The sequence below is a fragment of the Lissotriton helveticus genome, chromosome 4_1 (assembly GCF_964261635.1).
Source record: "Lissotriton helveticus chromosome 4_1, aLisHel1.1, whole genome shotgun sequence".
In the NCBI taxonomy this organism is placed as follows: Eukaryota; Metazoa; Chordata; class Amphibia; order Caudata; family Salamandridae; genus Lissotriton; species Lissotriton helveticus.
This window is the reverse complement of record NC_136063.1, coordinates 305,281,842-305,303,224: the sequence shown is the minus strand read 5'-3', so window position 1 is coordinate 305,303,224 and position 21,383 is coordinate 305,281,842. Positions and strand designations below refer to the sequence as shown.

Sequence of the window (21,383 nt, the reverse complement as noted above, 5' to 3'; positions counted from 1 at the left end):
GTACTATCAATAAATTACATTTTCTACAGCATGTCTTTAAACAATTTTTCTTTGAGTTTCCAGTAACTCTAGCATCAGCCATTTTCACTAAGGAGACTTAGCCCCTCTTTGTAAACTTTACACAAAATACAAACTGTGAAGCTTTTCAAGTTGGTCTCCTACCATAATTTCACAATTTGGAGAGTCACGGAGCCCTTGTTCTCTACAACTGACCTGTGAGAGTAACCCTCCTCTACACTGCCACACTCATGGTAATAATATTTAACTTTGTTCCAAGTCCCGAAATTTGTTCCCAGTTTAACTACATGTCAGGTATTCATCTGCCATCCCTCCCTTTCCGTTGTAGGTGTTCCAAGCCGCCTCCTGCACCCCACACTTGTCCTGAGGAAGACCCCGGTAGTAAGGTTCAAGATACCTACAAATATAGGGGTCGAAACGTCGACTTTACAGCATCTGCCAATACAGAATCGACAGTGATAAATAAACTGTGATCTTATATGTTATATGACGAATATGTATATAAGTTGTGGACTTTGACTTTCTGGTATATGATTCATATATACCGAAATTGTATGTGATTTGTTTGTCACTATCACAAAACATTCTTTCCCACCAAGTATTTAACAACCTTTTTCCACTCCCCCTCTTCCCTCCCCTGGACACCATACTTTTTAATGTGTGTTTTCTGCAAAATTGTTCATAAAAATGCATTTCCCAATGTGATTAAACAACATTGGTGACACTTTGCTTTTCTCCTTTCATATTGTTTCATGACCTGTGTCAGGAGTTGATGGTCTGGCCACAGCGTCTTCTCCAACCTGGTGAGAGATAGAACGCACTTGCTCAGTCAGTTCTTTGCAGTACTTCAACACTAAATCATCAGATATAGTTATCAGCTTTTGTCCTGGCACACATGCTTGCCTCATTGCTCTTCCCACGAGTATTTCATGGGGACTCAAGCCTGTTTTCTTGTCTGGTATGCTTCTGAGTCCCATCAAGACAAGAGGTAAAGCATCAGGCCATTCCAATTGGGTAGATTCACACATCTTTCCCAATCTTGATTTGATTGTGCCATTTAGTTGTTCTACCACTCCAGAAGCCTCTGGGCAGTATGCATAGTGCAGCTTTTGCTAGATATTGAATGCTTCACAAATCAATCGAATTATTTCATTATTAAAATGAGATCCTCAGTCTGATTGAATCGCTACTGGAAAACCGAACCGAGGAATGAGCTCTCTTAAAAAGAGTTTTGCTACAGTTAAGCTGTAATTCCTTCTGGTCGAGTATGCCTCTACACATTTGGAAAATAAGCAGACGATGACAAGAACATATTTTAATCCTTGGAAAGCAGGTAACTGAATGAAATCAAGTTGGAGTCTTATGAATGGACCTTCTGCCTTTCCAATTTTTCCAGGGCAAACCACAGTTTTCCTACCAGGGTTCATTCAGTAACAAATTAAGCATCTGTGGCAAAGACTCTCTGCTACATTTCTGAACCTTGCATTAAACCAATCCTGTCTGAACAACCTTATCATTGCATCTCTGCCAATGTGTGAGTTCCCATGGTACATACTGGCCATGGGTGCAAGCATTCAGTCAGGTAACACTGGTGTCCCATCTAGATAGACTATCACACCATCTTCAGGACTTCTCTGACACCCTATTTTCTCCCATACTTACTTTTCTTTGGGTTCTGCTTCATTCTGTAAATCTATCAGTTCCTTTCATGTATTTACACCTCCTAGCTGCACAAGTTGGCAACTGATTCCACATGCATCGATTTTCTTGTTTACTGCCATTCTGTATTTGGCACGGTGTTGGGCCACCCGGTCAGCATAACGATTACCAGCTGTCACTTTGTCATTACCAGATTGGTGAGCAGCACACTTGTCCATAGCCACTTCTTTTGGCAATTGAATTGTGATGTAAGCTAAATGATGAATGACACTGAAGCCTCTTCAAGGGTAAGCAGTAGGTTTATTGGCAGAGCACAGGAATAGCATATACCTCTCTAGCTGTCCAGACCTCCAACTGACCAGTCTGGAAAGCAGCTTGGCTAGGAACAATGCACCTAGAACATTACAGGTATTCTGGAAGGAAGGGAAGGAAAGGACACAGAGGAAGGGCTAGTTTTAAGGACCAATGTTGAGAGAAATAACAATTTACAACACATCTTCTCTCTTGGGAATGAAAAGAAAACACTATTGTGAAGAAACTTAGTGTAGAACATTAACATATTTAATCACTCAAATATGCGGGAAGTCTGTGAAGCCTCTAACCTTTGACTTCCGTATATGCTGAGGCATCTTGCGAAACATCACTGTGAATAGAAGAATCAGGAACACCAGTGAGATCATAAGCATCACTACCACCACCTTCCTCCCCATGACCAGCCAATGCTGGAAGAGAAACTGGTTCTACTGGGGTAGATGGAATGTAACCCTTGTTGGGCAGGGACATTAGGGTGACCTGAGTAGTTGAACCAGAGGATACTGGAAATTCTATCTAAGTCCTAGTACTGGGGCTAGCTGTCCCGGCTCTGGATCTCTGACTCTGGTTCTCACCCTTTTCCAGTACTGGACCTCTTTCTCCAATCCTGTACTGTTTGAACCTGTTTATTTTTTTTTTCTTCCTGGGAACTTTGACTCTCTGTTCTGTGGGCTCCCTCACCCAATCTTTACCAGAAAGGGGGACAGGAGGGCTTTTTAGGTACCAGTTGCGGGATTTTGTGTCCCTACCCGGTCCTGGGACTTCCTTAGTCCTCTCCCAGTGCTGGTTCCAGATTCTGGGACCTCTGGGATCTTTGTGTCTGTTCCTGGTTCTGGGACTTCAGTCCCCTTCCGGTCCTTGGACCTCCTTTGTCCTCTCCTGGTACTGGTTCTGGGACCTTTGTCCTCCTCTGTTTCTAGGGCCTCCTTTGCCCTCTCTGGTTCCCGGTCCTGGGACCTCCTTTGTCCTCTCCTGGTGCTGGTTCCAGGTTCTGGGACCATAGTCCCCTTCTGGTTCTGAGACCTTTGTCCACTCCTGGTCCTGGGACCTTCTTTGCCCTCTCTGGTTCCCAGTCCTGGGACCTCCTTTGTCCTCTCCAGCTGCTGGTTCCAGAATCTGGAACCATAGTCTTCCAGGTTCTGGAACCATAGTCCTCTTCTGGTTCTGAGACCTTTGTCCCCTGGGACCTCCTTTGTCATCTCCCGGTACTGGTTCTCTTTGTCCTCTTCCTGTCCTGGGACCCCCTCTGTCCTCTCCCAGTACTGGTTCTGGAACCTTTGTCCTCTCCTGGTTCTGAGGCCTTTGTCCCCTCCCGGTCTTGGGACCTCTTTTGTCCTCTCCTGGTACTTGTTCTGAGATCTTTGTCCCGGTTCCTGGTTCTGGAATCTCTCACGAGAGACACTCCCATAACTAAAAAGAGTTCAACATCTGTTATGGAAACAGGAAGTATTCTACAAGCATTGGTAAATGCAAAAGGTTTCGCCTATGTGAATAATTATGTTTTTTGTAAGTGTAAACTTGGTGAGCAGTTGTGTAATATAACTCACTGAAACTCTGTAAAAGTTTTATGACTAGTTTATTGAGAAAGGCAATATATTGTGCATTTACTGGTGGTACTATAAAGCAGGGAGATTAGGCACCGGGTCAAAGACAAAGAAAATAAAACATGCATCCGACAAGCATGCTTGAAATGTCTGCAGACACAGGGAGATTAGGTGAAGGGCGCAGGACAAACCAAACAAGTATAGTGTAAGCGTTGTGTAAGCAAAACCTAAACAAGAAATAGAGAATGCAGAGCAAGGTTTGTTCACTAAAGCTAGAAATCCTCATTTATAAGAGTTTATTTTGAAAACTGAGCTTGTAGAGAAAAACCTAGCATTAATTTACAATCGTGCATAGTAAAACCCAGAAAAGGTAATGCGCGCATTTGTCAAATGAAATGTATGCCTGGTAACTGTGGGAGTTAATATTGGTGCTGCCACCTGCCTGCATTCTTAAAGTGGGCAGCATTCAAACCTGTGCCGTGGAGGCTACAGACAGATCGCTGTAACAGTCCCTAAAAAACACAAGCATTCAAGTTGGCATATCGTCAGTGGCTTTGGGCCCTTATCTGTCAGCATTTAAGTAACTAGTTAAACAAGGCATTACAAACTCCTACTATTTTGTGACTAAAAGTGCATGGTGCATATTGAAACGCATTGTTCGCCTTTTACAGTAAAGTAAAGAGTGTTTGGGTCCAGATCATTCATATTTATCTATGTACAGTGACAGAACATTCTCCTTCAGGTTTCAGCAACCTTTGCTAAACACAGGCTCTAAGTTCATGCATCAAGGATGTTTTTCTGCTGGTGTGTCCTGTGCTATCAAAGTACGTCAATTCCCCTGAAGGACAATGCTGGATACCCTATTAAAAGTCATAAACACTCCCTTATTTCCAAGAATGTGTTATTCAGTAGCAAACATACCGTCTGAACACCATGCATTTTTCATTGTTTGGATCTGTGTTTGCCCTGATCCTATTGTCTTGATGCACTGACTGTTATTCTGCCATGCATATCCCACACCTGGTATTGTTTTCATATAATTTTGCTGAAGTCTCTTTCTATCAAACTCTGAAAGTGAAATTCTCTTCTTATCAACCTGTAGTTTCTTTCAAATAATGTAACTGCTCTAATTAATGAGGACGTCGAAAACTCAATAATCTAATGCATTGTAAATTTCTTTTTGCAGCACATTCTCTAATGTGCACAGGATAATGCATGTTTGTCAGGATCATCATAGTTCTGTTATGTTTACAGTACACCTGGGATTTAAATAAAAAAGGCACCAGTCAGGGATCTTTAAGGGTGTGCCTCAGTGCGGCTTCAAAGAATGCAACCCTTTGAGGTGGTTACAACTTAAAAATAAAAAATGATCACCGCCAGCATAGCTGGCTAAAGACAAAGAAAGAGATTCATTTCTTGCCAAACAACATACCATAACAATAGGCATGCGTATAGCGCTCATGCTTACATTTTTACAATCCGATTCCTTCATTGTAAAAGAGACACGGTGATGACGCCAGATAGTAACACACGTTTCACCTCCGCTGTTAGGCTTGATAAGTTATGAGTTTCAAGAAGAGGATCAGTAAGACTGACACCTGGAAACGGTCTCAATGAAGTTTCATTTTTAGATGTAGTCAAGCAGCAAAGGCAGTGCGAACAAGAGTTGGAAGTTTCAGCCGCCCAAAAAAACAAGAAGCTGCCTTGGAACGCATACTTGAAATGCTTTGTAATTGTGTATTCCAAAGGAGCAGGGCCGTCTTTAGCGGTGGTGGCGCCCTGTACGATAATGTTTGTTGCCCCCCCTCCATGACCACCTCCACCACGTATTCTCTCACTAGCACCCCTTAACAGTGCCCAAGGCCAGATGTACAACACTTTTTAGCGTGCGCAAATGGGTCTTAGACCCGTTTGCTCACGCTGAAAAGCATGGGCCCATGTACAAACAGTATTTTGTGACTCACAACTAAATTACGACTCGCAAAATACTGTTTTGCGACTCGCTATTAGGAAGGGGCATTCCCTTCCTACTAGCGACCGCAAAGCTATCGCAAATTACCACCTACTTCAAGTAGGTGGTAATGCACTCGCAAATGGGAAGGGGTCCCCGGAGGACACCTTCCCCTTTGCAAATCAGGCAATATTATTTTTTAGGGACAGGAAGTGGTCCCAGGGACCGCTGCCTGCCCTTCAAAATTTTGAAGGAAACTTTTCATGTTTTTTTTAAATGCATCCTTTTTTCACTCAAGGAAAACGGGCTGCATTAAAAAAAGAGCTGCTTTATTTGGTCTGCTGAGCCCAGCAGTCCACCATCCCGGGGAGGGCATGTCACTCCCAATGGGCTTGCAAATGGCAAGAGGGTCATTAATTTTCAAGAGCCTCGCAATTTGCAACCCCGTTGGGAATCGCAAACAGTGTCAAACACACTGTTGTACATGCCAAATAGCGAGCCACAAATGCGATGCAATTTGCGAGGCGTTATTTGGCAGGGCGTACATCTGGCCCAAAGTCTCCATAACCACTCTCTCTCAGATGCATTGAATAAGTTATATAGCGCCACGCATACCATTGTAGGGTGTCAAAGCCCTCAGCATCACACACATCACACAGAGACAATCAATCATTTGTGTGTAAATCAGTGTATAGGAAATGTTACATAAGCCAAAGGACTAAAAGTGTAGGAGTCACATGTCAGGCATATTGGTGATGGCGCGAGACTACCAGCTCCCATAAACATTCACACATTGAACCGGTAATCCTGCTTCCACTTTCTGCCTATCAGAATTTTCTTCACTTTAGGACTGTACACCATGACTTTCCAAACCCTTGTCATCTGTGCTTTAAGTCCTACAGATCTAAAGGAAGTTAGCATAAAAGGTTGCAATAATATAATTGAACTTACTAAAGAATAACCACAGACTAGAAGTTTTAAACACTTCATCTATGCAAATTTTGATGAGTCCGAGGCCAAAATAGGGTGACCATAAATTGTACAAGTAAGAAAAGAAATAATAAAACATAAAGTTTGCAAGAATTTAAAGTAACACCTTTAGACATTGGTACCTGGGAAGGGTGAGAAAGGGAAACATTACAAAGACATCCCACACAGATTATATATACCTAGAATGGTGCGAGCACCAACCCTGGCCACAGGCTGGGACAAAGAAGGGCTCCCGACTAATCAGGTGCCAACAGGACAGGACAGGTGTAAAACAGTACAGATAACCTCCGCTAAGTGCAACGCCAGCGTTACACCCCCTCTACGGCAAATTTAGAACCCCGACTGGGTAATCGATACTTCTCCCTCAGCAAACCCCGATTCTTCTGACAGAGTGCTCCACCAGCACTCTCCTCCCGATCCTCCTTCAGCATACATTGGGTCAGTGACAGGTCTGTGACAAGTCGGACAGATTAACTAACTAAGCCTACCTTAGTTATACCATTTTCAGTGTGTGTACCACCCCCTAAATGCTACAAATTCTATGTGTTCCCTGCATTTGATTCAATATAGTTGATCAATGTTCCCGCCCATAATATAATTTCCCATGGTTTTATTCCACCCAGCAATGTTATTTCATTTTAGTATACAATGTTTTCAAAATTTGCAACTTGTCTTTCTTTTCCAGGTCATGGGGTGAGGTTCCCAGGCGCATCGCAGGTAAGACAGTCTTTGGGAAGGTTTCAATGCCACTGCTCGAGGTCTTTCAGTGCTCCCGGCACTTGCGCAGAGTAAATTCAATATGGCGATTCAAGTCACCCTTCAGGCCCAAATACGAGCTATTAAAGAATTCAAAGAGAGACACGTGAGATTACAAAAATAAATTAATGCACTGTATACCATTAATCTCTACTCTAACCCCATTACTTTATTTTGACTATAGCATTAATTGTCACGATGTCACTCACCAGAACCTCCCAAGTCTCCAATTGTTTTCTCCTTGGTGCTGCGTGTTCCAAAATCCTCCCTGAATCAATCGAAACAACAAAATTATAATATTTGCTGTCAGTCTGAATGATCCATGTGGGAAAGGGGAATTGGAAAGAGAAACAAACAAAACACTGGACACCTTCTTCTAGGAATTTGCGTATCAGTTTCTCATATACAATTGACTCTGGGCCTTCCTCTTCTTTTATATCTTCAAATAAGAACAGAATATAGGTAAAGACTTCTTAGTTATCTTTCTAATATCCAATTAACACTTGGTTTGTTTACCTACCTAATCTAGGAGAGCCCATGCACACACTTCGTTTGATAATGTTTTTTTTAATCTCATGAGCACCTTAAATAAATAATGTTCATCAAGTTACTTCATTTATAGTCACTTCAATAAACTATTCCACAAGATTAGTACTGATAGTAATTAACATGTTACCATTCTCTACTTATTCTGTGTTTTAATCATACCTTTTGTTCTCAGAGATGATGTGTCCAAAAAGGGGTTCTGAAATGATAAATAAAGAAGAAAACAAACAAAAAAAACAAAATGTGCTGTCAATGCCCACCACTAGTTTTATCTCCTAATTAACCCTTTTCATTTAGGAGCTTTAAATATAATGTTAACAAGGAAACCTTCCTTTGGATGCTTAAAATCAACTTAAAACACTCAGAACACTGTGTTTCTTTTCTCAGCTCACTAATACAATGTCTCTTTCACTAAGCGCTAATAATGTCTTGTATTCAGAAAGTCTTAGTTTCAAAGCCCAAATAATATCCTTCGTCTGAGCTTTAAACAGTTTTAATCCTTCGTTGTACTTAAATGCTTAAATAATCTTACCGGAGCTTCAAGGTATGTCTTTTTACTTAGTTTTCAGAATTTGCTGGTTATTTAAGCTTGAAAATAACTTCTCTCGCTTTCTTTTCTTTTCAGGGCTTTAAGGAATGCACTCGGGAGAGCCGCCGACCTCAGGAAGGAGAAGGACGACTTCCGGAAGCTCTCGGGGAATCAGGAAGAATTCCTTCTGAGGAAACAGGAGCGGAGGAGGTCCGAAGACGGCTGCTAATCCAGGTAAGTTCCAGTCGGGCTCGGGGCTTCTGTTCTGCGGGGGTGGGAGCCAAGGTTCCAGCGGTGAAGTAATGAAGCAAAGCACCGTTGGAAAGCGGGTGGGGTTTTTTATAGGCACTTGAAAACGAGCGTTACACGTGTCTTGTGAACTGCACGTGAATCAGTTTGGCAGTTATTCCAGGGTGTAACCACAAGACCCACTTGTATAGCGCCACTGCTAAATACAATCAAATGAATAGGACTGCACTGCAAGGAAACAAGCACTGCTAGCTTTAAAATTAAACAAGCACTGTTACCTTTCAAAATAAATATCTGATGAATAATACTAAGTGTATTGAACTCACAGAATGTACAGGGACCATGATGTAAATTACAGAGTGTCCTGTTTTAACAGGGACCATGGGGAATAATACAGAGTGTACAGCTATAACATTAAGTACTAGGATCATGACATGAACAAGATTGCAACACGAGATCAGCCTGGCAATAATCTGTCACTCAAAGGCTATCAGGATCAACCTCTAACATTAATAATTAAGCAGAACACACAAGTTTTAGTTCGAACTGGAGCATGTGCATTTGTATGAAAAGCATTAAGCTGCCATCTTGGTACTAATGCGCAGCTGCGAGAGATTCCCCCCAAAAGCGAAAGATGCATCACACCACGTAGATGTGGCAGATGGATGCGCAGAAAAGTTCCTACGTTTTTGTCAGCCATTTTAGGACACTTGAGTTACTGTTAATAAAAACACATAGGCAAGCTACCCCTTCTTAATAAAATGTCGTGAAATGCAAGTATTAGTAAACAAAAAACATATTGATTAATTAGTTACAGGTTATTTTGAGAGGGCAGGCAAGTTTCTGTACGTATGAAACCTTGCTCCATCATTCCCCTCTTTAATGGTATTTTATACCATCCCTAATTATTGGAACCAGATGTCTACTTTAGTATTCTCCCAATTCTATTTCTTCTATTTCTTTAGGATTTCCTTTATCTCTTTTCTTTTGGAAAACTTTAATTCTTTTGTAAATATCCCCTTTCAACTCTTCCATTTGAATTTCATAAAATTTTTGTTTATTTATTTTCTCATTTACTGCATACCACTTTCTGTTTCTGCAGCATTTGCACCAAATCATTATCACCAAAATCAGAAGTGATATTCCCATTATTGGCATCATTACTTTACCTACAATACTTTTTCCTACATTAGAAAGCCAACTACCTACAGAGGAGAGACCATCAGTTAATCTCTTCCATGCACTTTCAACCTCCAGTGGTTTCAATTCTTCTTCCAAATTAGTAATATTTCTGACATACCTTCCAATTTCAATACTTTTATCAGGTATGTAAGTGCAACAATGTTGTGCTTTCAGTATTCTACAGACTCCGCCCTCTTTTGCCAATAATATATCAAGAGCAAGTTGATTTTGCAAAACCATAGATTGGATCGCAACTAATTCAGTATTGATCAGTAAGAATCCCCCAGCAGTGTCAGTTGATTAGCGATCCACCACAGTAGACAATTTACAAATTCTTTGAGTTTTCAGAATTACTCCCACTGAAGGTGTCAATGCACTAAATATATCACCTAAAATGTCTGCAAAACTAGCTCTTTTATGTCGTATTAATTCATTATTACCTTCATTGTTTCCAGTGATTCTCTTTACATGATATACTTTTGGGAATACTATTCCAAAATAGCAACTCCCACACCAATGGGCAGACAGCTCAAAATAAGCTTTGTTCCCACAAATATAATAGACTCCAGGAAATACTGGATCAGTTCTCCCTTTTAGTTCCCATCCCCCAATGATCAAGAAATTGTGTTCACATTCACTGGAACCGATGAATACATTGTTATATTCTGTTTTCAACCTAGGGAGACAGATTTTCCCCTTCTTCCCTAAGTCCAGAGACATAGCAGCATGAGCCTTGCCAGTTGCCATAAATTCTTCCCTTTCAGCCCATTTGGGTATCTGGGGTTTCGGTTCAATGGCCTTTCTATCGAAATCCTGTCTCCTTTTCTCTACTAAATTTAGAAATATTTTCTCTTCTTCATGTAATCTACATGTTAAGTTGTCTTTATGTGCTTCAGCTATATCTATCGTTTTTATTGTTAGAAAATATTCACCCACAAACTGTGAGTGTCTACTGCTAAGGACAGGGTTCATGTTTCTGAGTAAGGGAATTTCAGAAAAAAATCACATCTGTGATAGAATAATAATATTGTAACTTTCCAGTTCTATAAAATAAAGTAGCTTCAATAGTACATGAAATACCATGTGTCAGTGGTAAATGGTGATATGTAACTCCTTCTGCTACTGATGTTGGTAATTTCATACAGACGTAGCAATCACTAACTTCCATTGTTTCTACATAATGTACTAACAGGTTTGCAAATACATTCAAATCTGTCTCATTTCTATTTCTACTATGGTGTAATTCTATCTCCTCTGGTACTTCTTAAATCTACTCTGTCTTGTTTAAGGTTAGCTACCTTTCCATGTGCACTAGTGTCATTCTATTTATTAGCAGCCATCAAGTAAGGTATTGCTATTGTCAGTCCTAGCCATACTATAAGTACTATCAATAAATTACATTTTCTACAGCATGTCTTTAAACAATTTTTCTTTGAGTTTCCAGTAACTCTAGCATCAGACATTTTCACTAAGGAGACTTAGCCCCTCTTTGTAAACTTTACACAAAATACAAACTGTGAAGCTTTTCAAGTTGGTCTCCTACCATAATTTCACAATTTGGAGAGTCACGGAGCCCTTGCTCTCTACAACTGACCTGTGAGAGTAACCCTCCTCTCCTCTGCCACACTCATGGTAATAATATTTAACTTTGTTCCAAGTCCCGAAATTTGTTCCCAGTTTAACTACATGTCAGGTATTCATCTGCCATCCCTCCCTTTCCGTTTTAGGTGTTCCAAGCCGCCTCCTGCACCCCACACTTGTCCTGAGGAAGACCCCGGTAGTAAGGTTCAAGATACCTACAAATATAGGGGTCGAAACGTCGACTTTACAGCATCTGCCAATACAGAATCGACAGTGATAAATAAACTGTGATCTTATATGTTATATGGCGAATATGTATATAAGTTGTGGACTTTGACTTTCTGGTATATGATTCATATATACCGAAATTGTATGTGATTTGTTTGTCACTATCACAAAACATTCTTTCCCACCAAGTATCTAACAACCTTTTTCCACTCCCCCTCTTCCCTCCCCTGGACACCGCACTTTTTAATGTGTGTTTTCTGCAAAATTGTTCATAAAAATGCATTTCCCAATGTGATTAAACAACATTGGTGACACTTTGCTTTTCTCCTTTCATATTGTTTCATGACCTGTGTCAGGAGTTGATTGTCTGGCCACAGCGTCTTCTCCAACCTGGTGAGAGATAGAACGCACTTGGTCAGTCAGTTCTTTGCAGTACTTCAACACTAAATCATCAGATATAGTTATCAGCTTGTGTCCTGGCACACATGCTTGCCTCATTGCTCTTCCCATGAGTATTTCATGGGGACTCAAGCCTGTTTTCTTGTCTGGTATGCTTCTGAGTCCCATCAAGACAAGAGGTAAAGCATCAGGCCATTCCAATTGGGTAGATTCACACATCTTTCCCAATCTTGATTTGATTGTGCCATTTAGTTGTTCTACCACTCCAGAAGCCTCTGGGCAGTATGCATAGTGCAGCTTTTGCTAGATATTGAATGCTTCACAAATCAATCAAATTATTTCATTATTAAAATGAGATCCTCAGTCTGATTGAATTGCTACTGGAAAACCGAACCGAGGAATGAGCTCTCTTAAAAAGAGTTTTGCTACAGTTAAACTGTAATTCCTTCTGGTTGAGTATGCCTCTACACATTTAGAAAATAAGCAGACGATGACAAGAACATATTTTAATCCTTGGAAAGCAGGTAACTGAATGAAATCAAGTTGGAGTCTTATGACTGGACCTTCTGCCTTTCCAATTTTTCCAGGGCAAACCACAGTTTTCCTACCAGGGTTCATTCAGTGACAAATTAAGCATCTGTGGCAAAGACTCTCTGCTACGTTTCTGAACCTTGCATTAAACCAATCCTGTCTGAACAACCTTATCATTGCATCTCTGCCAATGTGTGAGTTCCCATGGAACATACTGGCCATGGGTGCAAGCATACAGTCAGGTAACACTGGTGTCCCATCTAGATAGACTATCACACCATCTTCAGGACTTCTCTGACACCCTATTTTCTCCCATACTTACTTTTCTTTGGGTTCTGCTTCATTCTGTAAATCTATCAGTTCCTTTCATGTATTTACACCTCCTAGCTGCACAAGTTGGCAACTGATTCCACATGCATCGATTTTCTTGTTTACTGCCATGTTGCACGGTGTTGGGCCACCCGGTCAGCATAACGATTACCAGCTGTCACTTTGTCATTACCAGATTGGTGAGCAGCACACTTGTCCATAGCCACTTCTTTTGGCATTTGAATTGTGATGTAAGCTAAATGATGAATGACACTGAAGCCTCTTCAAGGGTAAGCAGTAGATTTATTGGCAGAGCACAGAAATAGCATATACCTCTCTAGCTGTCCAGACCTCCAACTGACCAGTCTGGAATGCAGCTTGGTTAGGAACAATGCACCTAGAACATTACAGGTATTCTGGAAGGAAGGGAAGGAAAGGACACAAAGGAAGGGCTAGTTTTAAGGACCAATGTTGAGAGAAATAACAATTTACAACACATCTTCTCTCTTGGGAATGAAAAGAAAACACTATTGTGAAGAAACTTAGTGTAGAACATTAACATATTTAATCACTCAAATATGCGGGAAGTCTGTGAAGCCTCTAAGCTTTGACTTCCGTATATGCTGAGGCATCTTGCGAAACATCACTGTGAATAGAAGAATCAGGAACACCAGTGAGATCATAAGCATCACCACCACCACCTTCCTCCCCATGACCAGCCAATGCTGGAAGAGAAACTGGTTCTACTGGGGTAGATGGAATGTAACCCTTGTTGGGCAGGGACATTAGGGTGACCTGAGTAGTTGAACCAGAGGATACTGGAAATTCTATCTAAGTCCTAGTACTGGGGCTAGCTGTCCCGGCTCTGGATCTCTGACTCTGGTTCTCACCCTTTTCCAGTACTGGACCTCTTTCTCCAATCCTGTACTGTTTGAACCTGTTTATTTTTTTTTCTTCCTGGGAACTTTGACTCTCTGTTCTGTGGGCTCCCTCACCCAATCTTTACCAGAAAGGGGGACAGGAGGGCTTTTTAAGTACCAGTTGCGGGATTTTGTGTCCCTACCCGGTCCTGGGACTTCCTTAGTCCTCTCCCAGTGCTGGTTCCAGATTCTGGGACCTCTGGGATCTTTGTATCTGTTCCTGGTTCTGGGACTTCAGTCCCCTTCCGGTCCTTGGACCTCCTTTGTCCTCTCCCGGTACTGGTTCTGGGACCTTTGTCCTCCTCTGGTTCTAGGGCCTCCTTTGCCCTCTCTGGTTCCCGGTCCTGGGACCTCCTTTGTCCTCTCCTGGTGCTGGTTCCAGGTTCTGGGACCATAGTCCCCTTCTGGTTCTGAGACCTTTGTCCACTCCTGGTCCTGGGACCTCCTTTGCCCTCTCTGGTTCCCAGTTCTGGGACCTCCTTTGTCCTCTCCTGCTGCTGGTTCCAGGTTCTGGAACCATAGTCTTCCAGGTTCTGGAACCATAGTCCTCTTCTGGTTCTGAGACCTTTGTCCCCTGGGACCTCCTTTGTCCTCTCCCGGTACTGGTTCTCTTTGTCCTCTTCCAGTCCGGGGACCCCCTCTGTCCTCTCCCAGTACTGGTTCTGGAACCTTTGTCCTCTCCTGGTTCTGAGGCCTTTGTCCCCTCCTGGTCTTTGGACCTCTTTTGTCCTCTCCTGGTACTTGTTCTGAGATCTTTGTCCCGGTTCCTGGTTCTGGAATCTCTCCCGGTACTGGTTCCTGGATCTTTGTCCCGGTTCCTGGTTCTGGGACTTTTGTCCTCTCCCGGTACTGGTTCTGGGACCTTTGTCCTCCTCTTGTTCTGGGACCTGTTTCCACTCCTGGTCCTGGTACCTCCTTTGCCCTCTGGTTCCCGGTCATAGGACTTCCTTTGTCCTCTCCTGGTTCTGGGACTTTTGTCCCCTGCCGGTCCTGGGACTTCCTTTGTCCTCTCCCGGTCCCACTGTCCCCTCCCGGTCCTGGTTCTGGAACCTTTGTCGACGGCCGCTCCCTGTGACTTCTTGGAAGTTTTCTGTTTACTTCTGAGCCGCGATTTTTCTAAATCTTTCTCTTCTTCTGGTGACAGACTGCCCCCATCTTGCTGCAGTTCTCTGTAGCTTTCAATCCTCCTTGCTGCCACTTCTACCACAGACCTCCAGGACTCTTTGCGAACTTGGGTTTCAGGCAAGAACTCTCCATTCACAGGGCATTGTTTAGATAACAGCTTTTCCATCCTTGCTAGTTTGGTATGATTTGTGAAAAAAATTGTACTCTCAGAAAACCTTTCCATGGCTTCGCCTCGGTCAGGTAACTTCTGCACCTGGTTTCAAGCTTGGATGTCTGTGGACTGTTTGTCAGGAGGTTTCAAATCTCTGTGCTTGAGCAGTCGGGTTTTGGCTGCTTTACAACTATGGGAGACATAGGACAGCTTTTCTATGTTATCAGCCTTACGTGGACCTTTACTTTTGTTCTCAATTGGGAGCAGCTCGTAACCAGAATGTCGATACAGGTCCCTACCAGGGCTCTCTCTTGGTGCTCGAGTCGAGATGACTGCAATAACATATTTCTTGCGGAGTTGCATCATGATGTCTTCAGTCTGATTGATCATATTGAGGAGTTTGCCAATTACCAGTTTCTGTTGTACTTTCTTTTGCCTCATAACTGAAGAGTCAGGGCAACTTTAGCAAGAACCCTTAGAAAACTGCCACGAATCATATTGTTGTTTGTTTTTTTCAACTTATTTTTCGGAACCTGCCTCTCTCTGTTTAATGTTATGGTTGTCTTGATTTCAATCTTATTTCTAATAATTTGTATTTCCTCTTGTGTTTTAGATGCTCTTTGACTAGTAGTGTGAATAAAATCAACATATTTATTTCGTTCACTGTGCATAAGGTTATACATTTTGGCAAATTGTTTCAACTTTTTTTTGAAGCTCTAGGGTTTTCCTTTGATTTTCTGCTAGGGTAGCATCTTTTGCTTTTATCGCTTGCCTCACTTCGACACCACTCAGCTGCGCTTTCTTGTTCTCTGTTGACTTCTGTTCCCTATCGATAGCTTTGATCTGAGCTAGGTGTGTCAGATTAACCACCTCTTCCAGACAATCACCTTGCTTCTTGACAAACTTTTCCACTTCTGCAAAACACTGTTCCACCATGTGGATTTCTACTTTTATGAGGGTGTGTCGATGGGACACTTTGGGCTTGACCTTTCCACTCCTTTCCGGAGTTCCTTCTTCTGTTCTGCTGCTCCAACCTGGGTGGGGAATGTGTCCAGTCCAAGTTTTAGTTTCTGAAAGAAAACTTGTGTATGCGGTAGGACTTCCTGGGCAAACATTAACCAAAATTCTAGCTTCTTCACACTTCGCAATTCCCTTTCCTTCTCACGTTGTCTTCGAGTGAGGGACTCATGTTGTATATGTTTCTTCATAACATCGTGAGGAATATTACGATCTATAGATGCTCTGTCCCCCAAGGACATTTTTGTTCTTTGCTTTCAAGGAACACTCTCTTTTGCTCTAGTTCCTTCATTGTCTCTGTCAGTCTGATGTCGTTAACCAACTCATTGAATTGCTCGCCAAAGCCCGATTTTCTGTTCTCCTTGTCTATAATTTTGTGGTTAAACTTCTCCATCACCTTCGTGAGCTGAACGGGAGTATTTTGAAGCTGCACCACTTCAATTTTTAAAACTTCCTCTTGAACACGTCAGTTCTGGATGACCTGCTCCCCTTTCTGAATCTGCTTCTGCTTGAGTACTACATCTTTCTTTAGTACCTTAATTTCCATTTTTCTCTGGGTATTTTCTTTACTCAGAACGCAGGTTTGTGTCAAAATCTTATTTTTCTTTTCCACTTCCACAGTTTTAAATATTCTCTGCAATTCAGCTTGGAACCAGTTCTTCTCTGCCTGTAAAGAGTCCATCCAGAACATCAATTGGAGTTCTCGTTCTTCAGTCTCATCGAGATCGTTGCTGTACTTCAGGAGCTGCATTCTCATATGTGAGGCCTCAGAATCTGCAGCTTCGGGGAACTGATCTGCCTTTCTGAGTACTCTAAGTTGCTTTTCCAGTTCAGCAATATATAGTTTCATCAGTTGAATCTAAGACTCCTGTACACTTTTCAATGTACCGTTTGGCAATGTACACTTCAAGTTTAACACGACTACTCTGGTTCCGGGGATATTTCCAGAGGCAACTAACTTGTCCAGACCTTTAAAAACAGGGCTTTCGGACATTATATTTCTATCTTATTTTTAAAGACCTTCTGCGTTGATGTTAAATGTCGAAGCAATTGCCTACTAAGGAGACTTATTTTTTTCTGAGCATTAGCAATTTATAAGTTACTTCAATCGCATGTTGCTTTTGCAAATCTAAAAGGATGTTGATTTCAGACAGCTGCATTCTTAATTGTTCAGTAAGGGTATGCTCCTCATTCTACCATTTTCCTAGATGTTCTGCTTCACTAAACTTACAGTTTGCCCTTCCGCTGCTATGTCGTTGGCAGCTAAAGTGGTGCGCCGTGTTTACTTCATTTCACTTCACTTAGTGCTGAGTGGTGTGCACATTACCGTGTGACATGCACTGTGGCTGCAGCAGTAGTGTGGTGTGCGCATCACAGTGGCAAGCACGTGAGTTGTGGCAGCAGAGCCTTGGTGCAGCGCTGAGGGTATATAGGTTATAGCAAAGACTATAGCAGCAACCGAAGGATAAGAGGCACGGGTAGTGACAGGGCTGGTGAGCGTATTATCACCGTGTAGAGGTTACGCTCGTTACTGATGGTAACCTTGGCAACTCAGCTGATTGCAAAGCATTTCGATGAAAGTAACAAATGACTACTTCACGTTGCGCGACTACATCAGCACGTCGCATGGATGCGTGGAAATGGAAACGGTCCGACGGAATGATGGAGCTGGACTGCACTGTGGCAGCGCAATGCCGCTGGGACGCACTGTCGCTAAGGGAGGTTGCTGCCTAGCAACACATAGTGCATGTTGAGGTGTCGCTAACCTTTTGACAGTAGGAGACTGCTCTGCTAGAGGCTCAGTATATGTGGTCCAGTTAGCTTCTCAAATTGTCGCCAAATTGATGTAAGCTAAATGATGAATGACGCTGAAGCCTCTTCAAGGGTAAGCAGTAGGTTTATTGGCAGAGCACAGGAATAGCATATACCTCTCCAGCTGGCCAGACCTCCAACTGACCAGTCTGGAATGCAGCTTGGCTAGGAACAATCAGCCAGATTCATCATCGTCCTGTTTTGCGAGTCCTTAATAGCGATTATTAAGGAATCGCTATTAAAGACTCGCAAAACGGGATTCATGTAGAAATCGCAATATTATTTGCGATTTCTACAGCTTCCTTATTTGCGATTAGCAAATTGCTAATCGCAAATAAGGAATGACTCTCCATTCATTCCTATGGGCCTACAGGCCCATAGGATTGAATGGGGAGTCATTCCTTATTTGCGATTAGCAATTTGCTAATCGCAAATAAGGATGCGATTTCAAGGGTGCCAGGGGTGTCCAAAGGACACTCTGTAGCACCCCTGAAATGAAAATGTAGACTGATGTTGCGCACACACATGTCAAAAGGACATGTGTGTGTGTAACATACAACTTAGAAAAATGCACTAAAGTGCATTTTTCTAAGTTTTCGCTATTTACCACGAAGTCAGACTTCGCACTAAATAGCGGCCAAAAATTGCGATTTCGCAATTCTAAAATGGTTTATGAATTGCATTTAAGGAATATCAAATAGAGATTCCTTAAATGCAATTCCTCGCAATTTAGCGATTTCGCAATTTGCGATTTTTGCATTTGGGATGATGAATCCCAAATGCAAAAATTGCGCTCGCAAAGGGCCAGATTCTCAGAATCTGGCCCTTTGCGAGCCAATTTTCCCTTGATGAATATGGCTGAATGCACCTAGAACATTACAGGTATTCTGGAAGGAAGGGAAGGAAAGGACACAAAAGAAGGGCTGGTTTAAAGGACCAATGTTGAGAGAAATAACAATTTACAACAAATTGCTTCAAGTAATTCTTTTACAAACGGTCCATTTTTAATAGGGGTTCCTCAAGAAGTAAAGAACTCCCTTTGCATCCATAGCTGGCCAAAGTCATGCACAACCCCGTAACCATTCTGGCTATCAGTGTAAATGGTTACTTTCCAATTTCTCTCAATTTTGCACGCTTTTATTAAAGCAATAAATGTGTCTACTTGCGCAGACTTGACTCCGGGTAAATAGGATGCTTCGACTATACCAGACAATGTACATACAGCATAAGCAGCACTCATGCCTCCTTCCTCATGTCGCATACATGAGCCATCTACAAATAACTCATGTTAAGGGTCTTTTAAAGGTTCTTCCTGTGTGTCTGGGTGTGGTTTAGTGCTGAATTCAGTAAGGTCAACACAATCATGTTCGACTTCCTCTCTTACTTCTTCAAAATGTGAATTGGATAACAGAGTTGCCGGATTGAGAACAGTGCACCTGACTATTGTCACGTTTTCTGCACCACGAATGACTCTTTCATATTTAGTCATCCGACTAGGAGTTAAGTACTGAGTACATGTTTGAGTTAACAAAATCACGACTGCATGTGGGACATAAACTGTTACAGGGTGTCCCATGACAATGCATTCACTTTGCTCAAGACTCATGCAAGTTGCAGCTACCGATTTTAGGCACCCTGGAAGTGCTGATGTCACTGGGTCCAGTGTGGCAGAAAAATATGCCACAGGACGTCGCATTAAACAATGAGTCTGGGTTAGGACTGAGAGAGCACAATTGTCTCTGGTGTCACAAAACAAGGCACATTCTTTGGAATAACCAGGCATCCCTAGTGCTGGAGCTTCACACAAAGAGTTGCATAATTTTAAGAAAACAGTCATGCTTTCATCGTCCCATTTGACTGGATCTTTTGCCCGTTTCTTTGTCAGTTGAATCGATATCTAGCACTGCAAATCCCACAATCCACTGTCTGCAGTAACCTACAACTCCGAGAAACAGTCTGATTTCTTTCTGTGTTTGGGGTAGTTTCATGTTTCTAATTATTTTGATTCTTTCGGAAGTCACTCTGCTAACCCCTCTTTCTAACTGGTGTCCCAGATACTTGACTGAGGTTGTACAGTACTGCAATTTATCAGGGGTTACTTTATATCCGCCTTTTGCCAAATGATTCAATGATTCAATCAATCAATCAATCAATCAGAGTACTTGTAAAGCGCGCTACTTACCCGTGAGGGTCTCAAGGTGCTATGGGGGGTGGGGGGTGCTGCTACCGCTCGAAGAGCCAGGCCTTGAGGAGTCTTCTCAAGGCAAGTAGGTCTTGGGTCTGCCGTATCTGGGTAGGGAGGGTGTTCCAGGTCTTGGCGGCGAGGTAGGTGAAGGATCTGCCACCGGAGGTCGTTCGTTGGATGCGGGGGTCAGCGGCGAGGGCGAGGCTAGCGGAGCGGAGCTGGCGGGTGGGGGTGTAGAAGCTGAGTTTGCTGTTCAGGTAGGCTGGTCCGGCGTTGTGAAGTGCTTTGTGTGCGTGGGTGAGGAGCTTGAAGGTGATCCTCTTGTCGACGGGGAGCCAGTGTAGGTCTCTCAGGGTGGGGGGTGATGAGGCTGCGGCGGGGGATGTTGACGATCAGTCGGGCGGAGGCGTTTTGAATGCGTTGTAGTCGTCGTAGGTGTTTGGCAGGGATTCCTGCGTAGAGTGCATTGCCGTAGTCCAGTCTTGTGCTGACGAGGGCCTGTGTCACCGTTCTTCTTGTTTCGGTCGGGATCCACTTGTAGATCCTGTGGAGCATGCGGAGGGTGTTGCAGCAGGAGGAGGAGACGGCGTTGACCTGCTTAGACATGGAGAGGGAGGAGTCGAGGATGAATCCTAGGTTGCGTGCAATGTCAGTGCGTGTTGGTGCTGTTCCCAGTGTGGTCGGCCACCAGGAGTCATCCCAGGCTTAGGGGGTGGGTCTGAGGATGAGGACCTCCGTCTTGTCTGAGTTCAGCTTCAGACGGTTGCTCCTCATCCAGTCGGCGACGGCCTTCATTCCCTCGTGGAGGTTGGTTTTGGTGGTGTGTGGGTCCTTGGTGAGAGAGAGGATGAGCTGGGTGTCGTCGGCGTAGGAGATGATGTTGAGGTTGTGATGGCGGGCCACTTGTGCGAGGGGGGCCATGTAGATGTTGAACAGCGTCGGGCTGAGAGATGAGCCCTGGGAGACGCCGCAGATGATGTCGGTGGCTTCGGATCGGAAGGGTGGGAGGCGGTCATTTTTGGTTTTCGATTTTAATAGATCATCGATATACTGCACCAAAACAGATTGTCCAGGCAGCACCAATGATTTAAGACACTTTTTCAAAATCTGACTAAAGATTGATGGACTCTCCATGTACACCTGAGGAAACGATTCCAGACGTAAACATGCTCATCAAATTTGAAGAAAATAATAATTTGCTGTCTGGATGCAACGGAATGGAAAATAATTTGTGACATAAATTAATTACAGTGAACCATCCTGCAATCCATGGTATTTGATACAGAATCACTGCTGGATTCGGTACTACTGGGCAACATGAAATGACAATTTTATTTATTTTTCGAAGGTCTTGGACCACCCTATATTTTCCATTTGGTGTCTTTATGC

General features: G+C 42.9%; 1 long non-coding RNA gene and 1 pseudogene across 1 annotated transcript in view; one reads left to right on the top strand and one right to left on the bottom strand.

The window, feature by feature from the left end:
• The first annotated feature begins 7,166 nt into the window (after positions 1-7,166).
• LOC144827138 (uncharacterized) overlaps positions 7,167-21,383 on the top strand; it is a 79,398-nt gene continuing 65,181 nt past the window's right edge. The window contains exons 1-2 of the long non-coding RNA XR_013610040.1: positions 7,167-7,191; positions 8,402-8,539. This is a non-coding gene — a long non-coding RNA (uncharacterized LOC144827138). The remainder of the gene's footprint in view (positions 7,192-8,401; positions 8,540-21,383) is intronic.
• LOC144826809 (coiled-coil domain-containing protein 146-like) lies at positions 15,089-16,991 on the bottom strand (annotated as a pseudogene).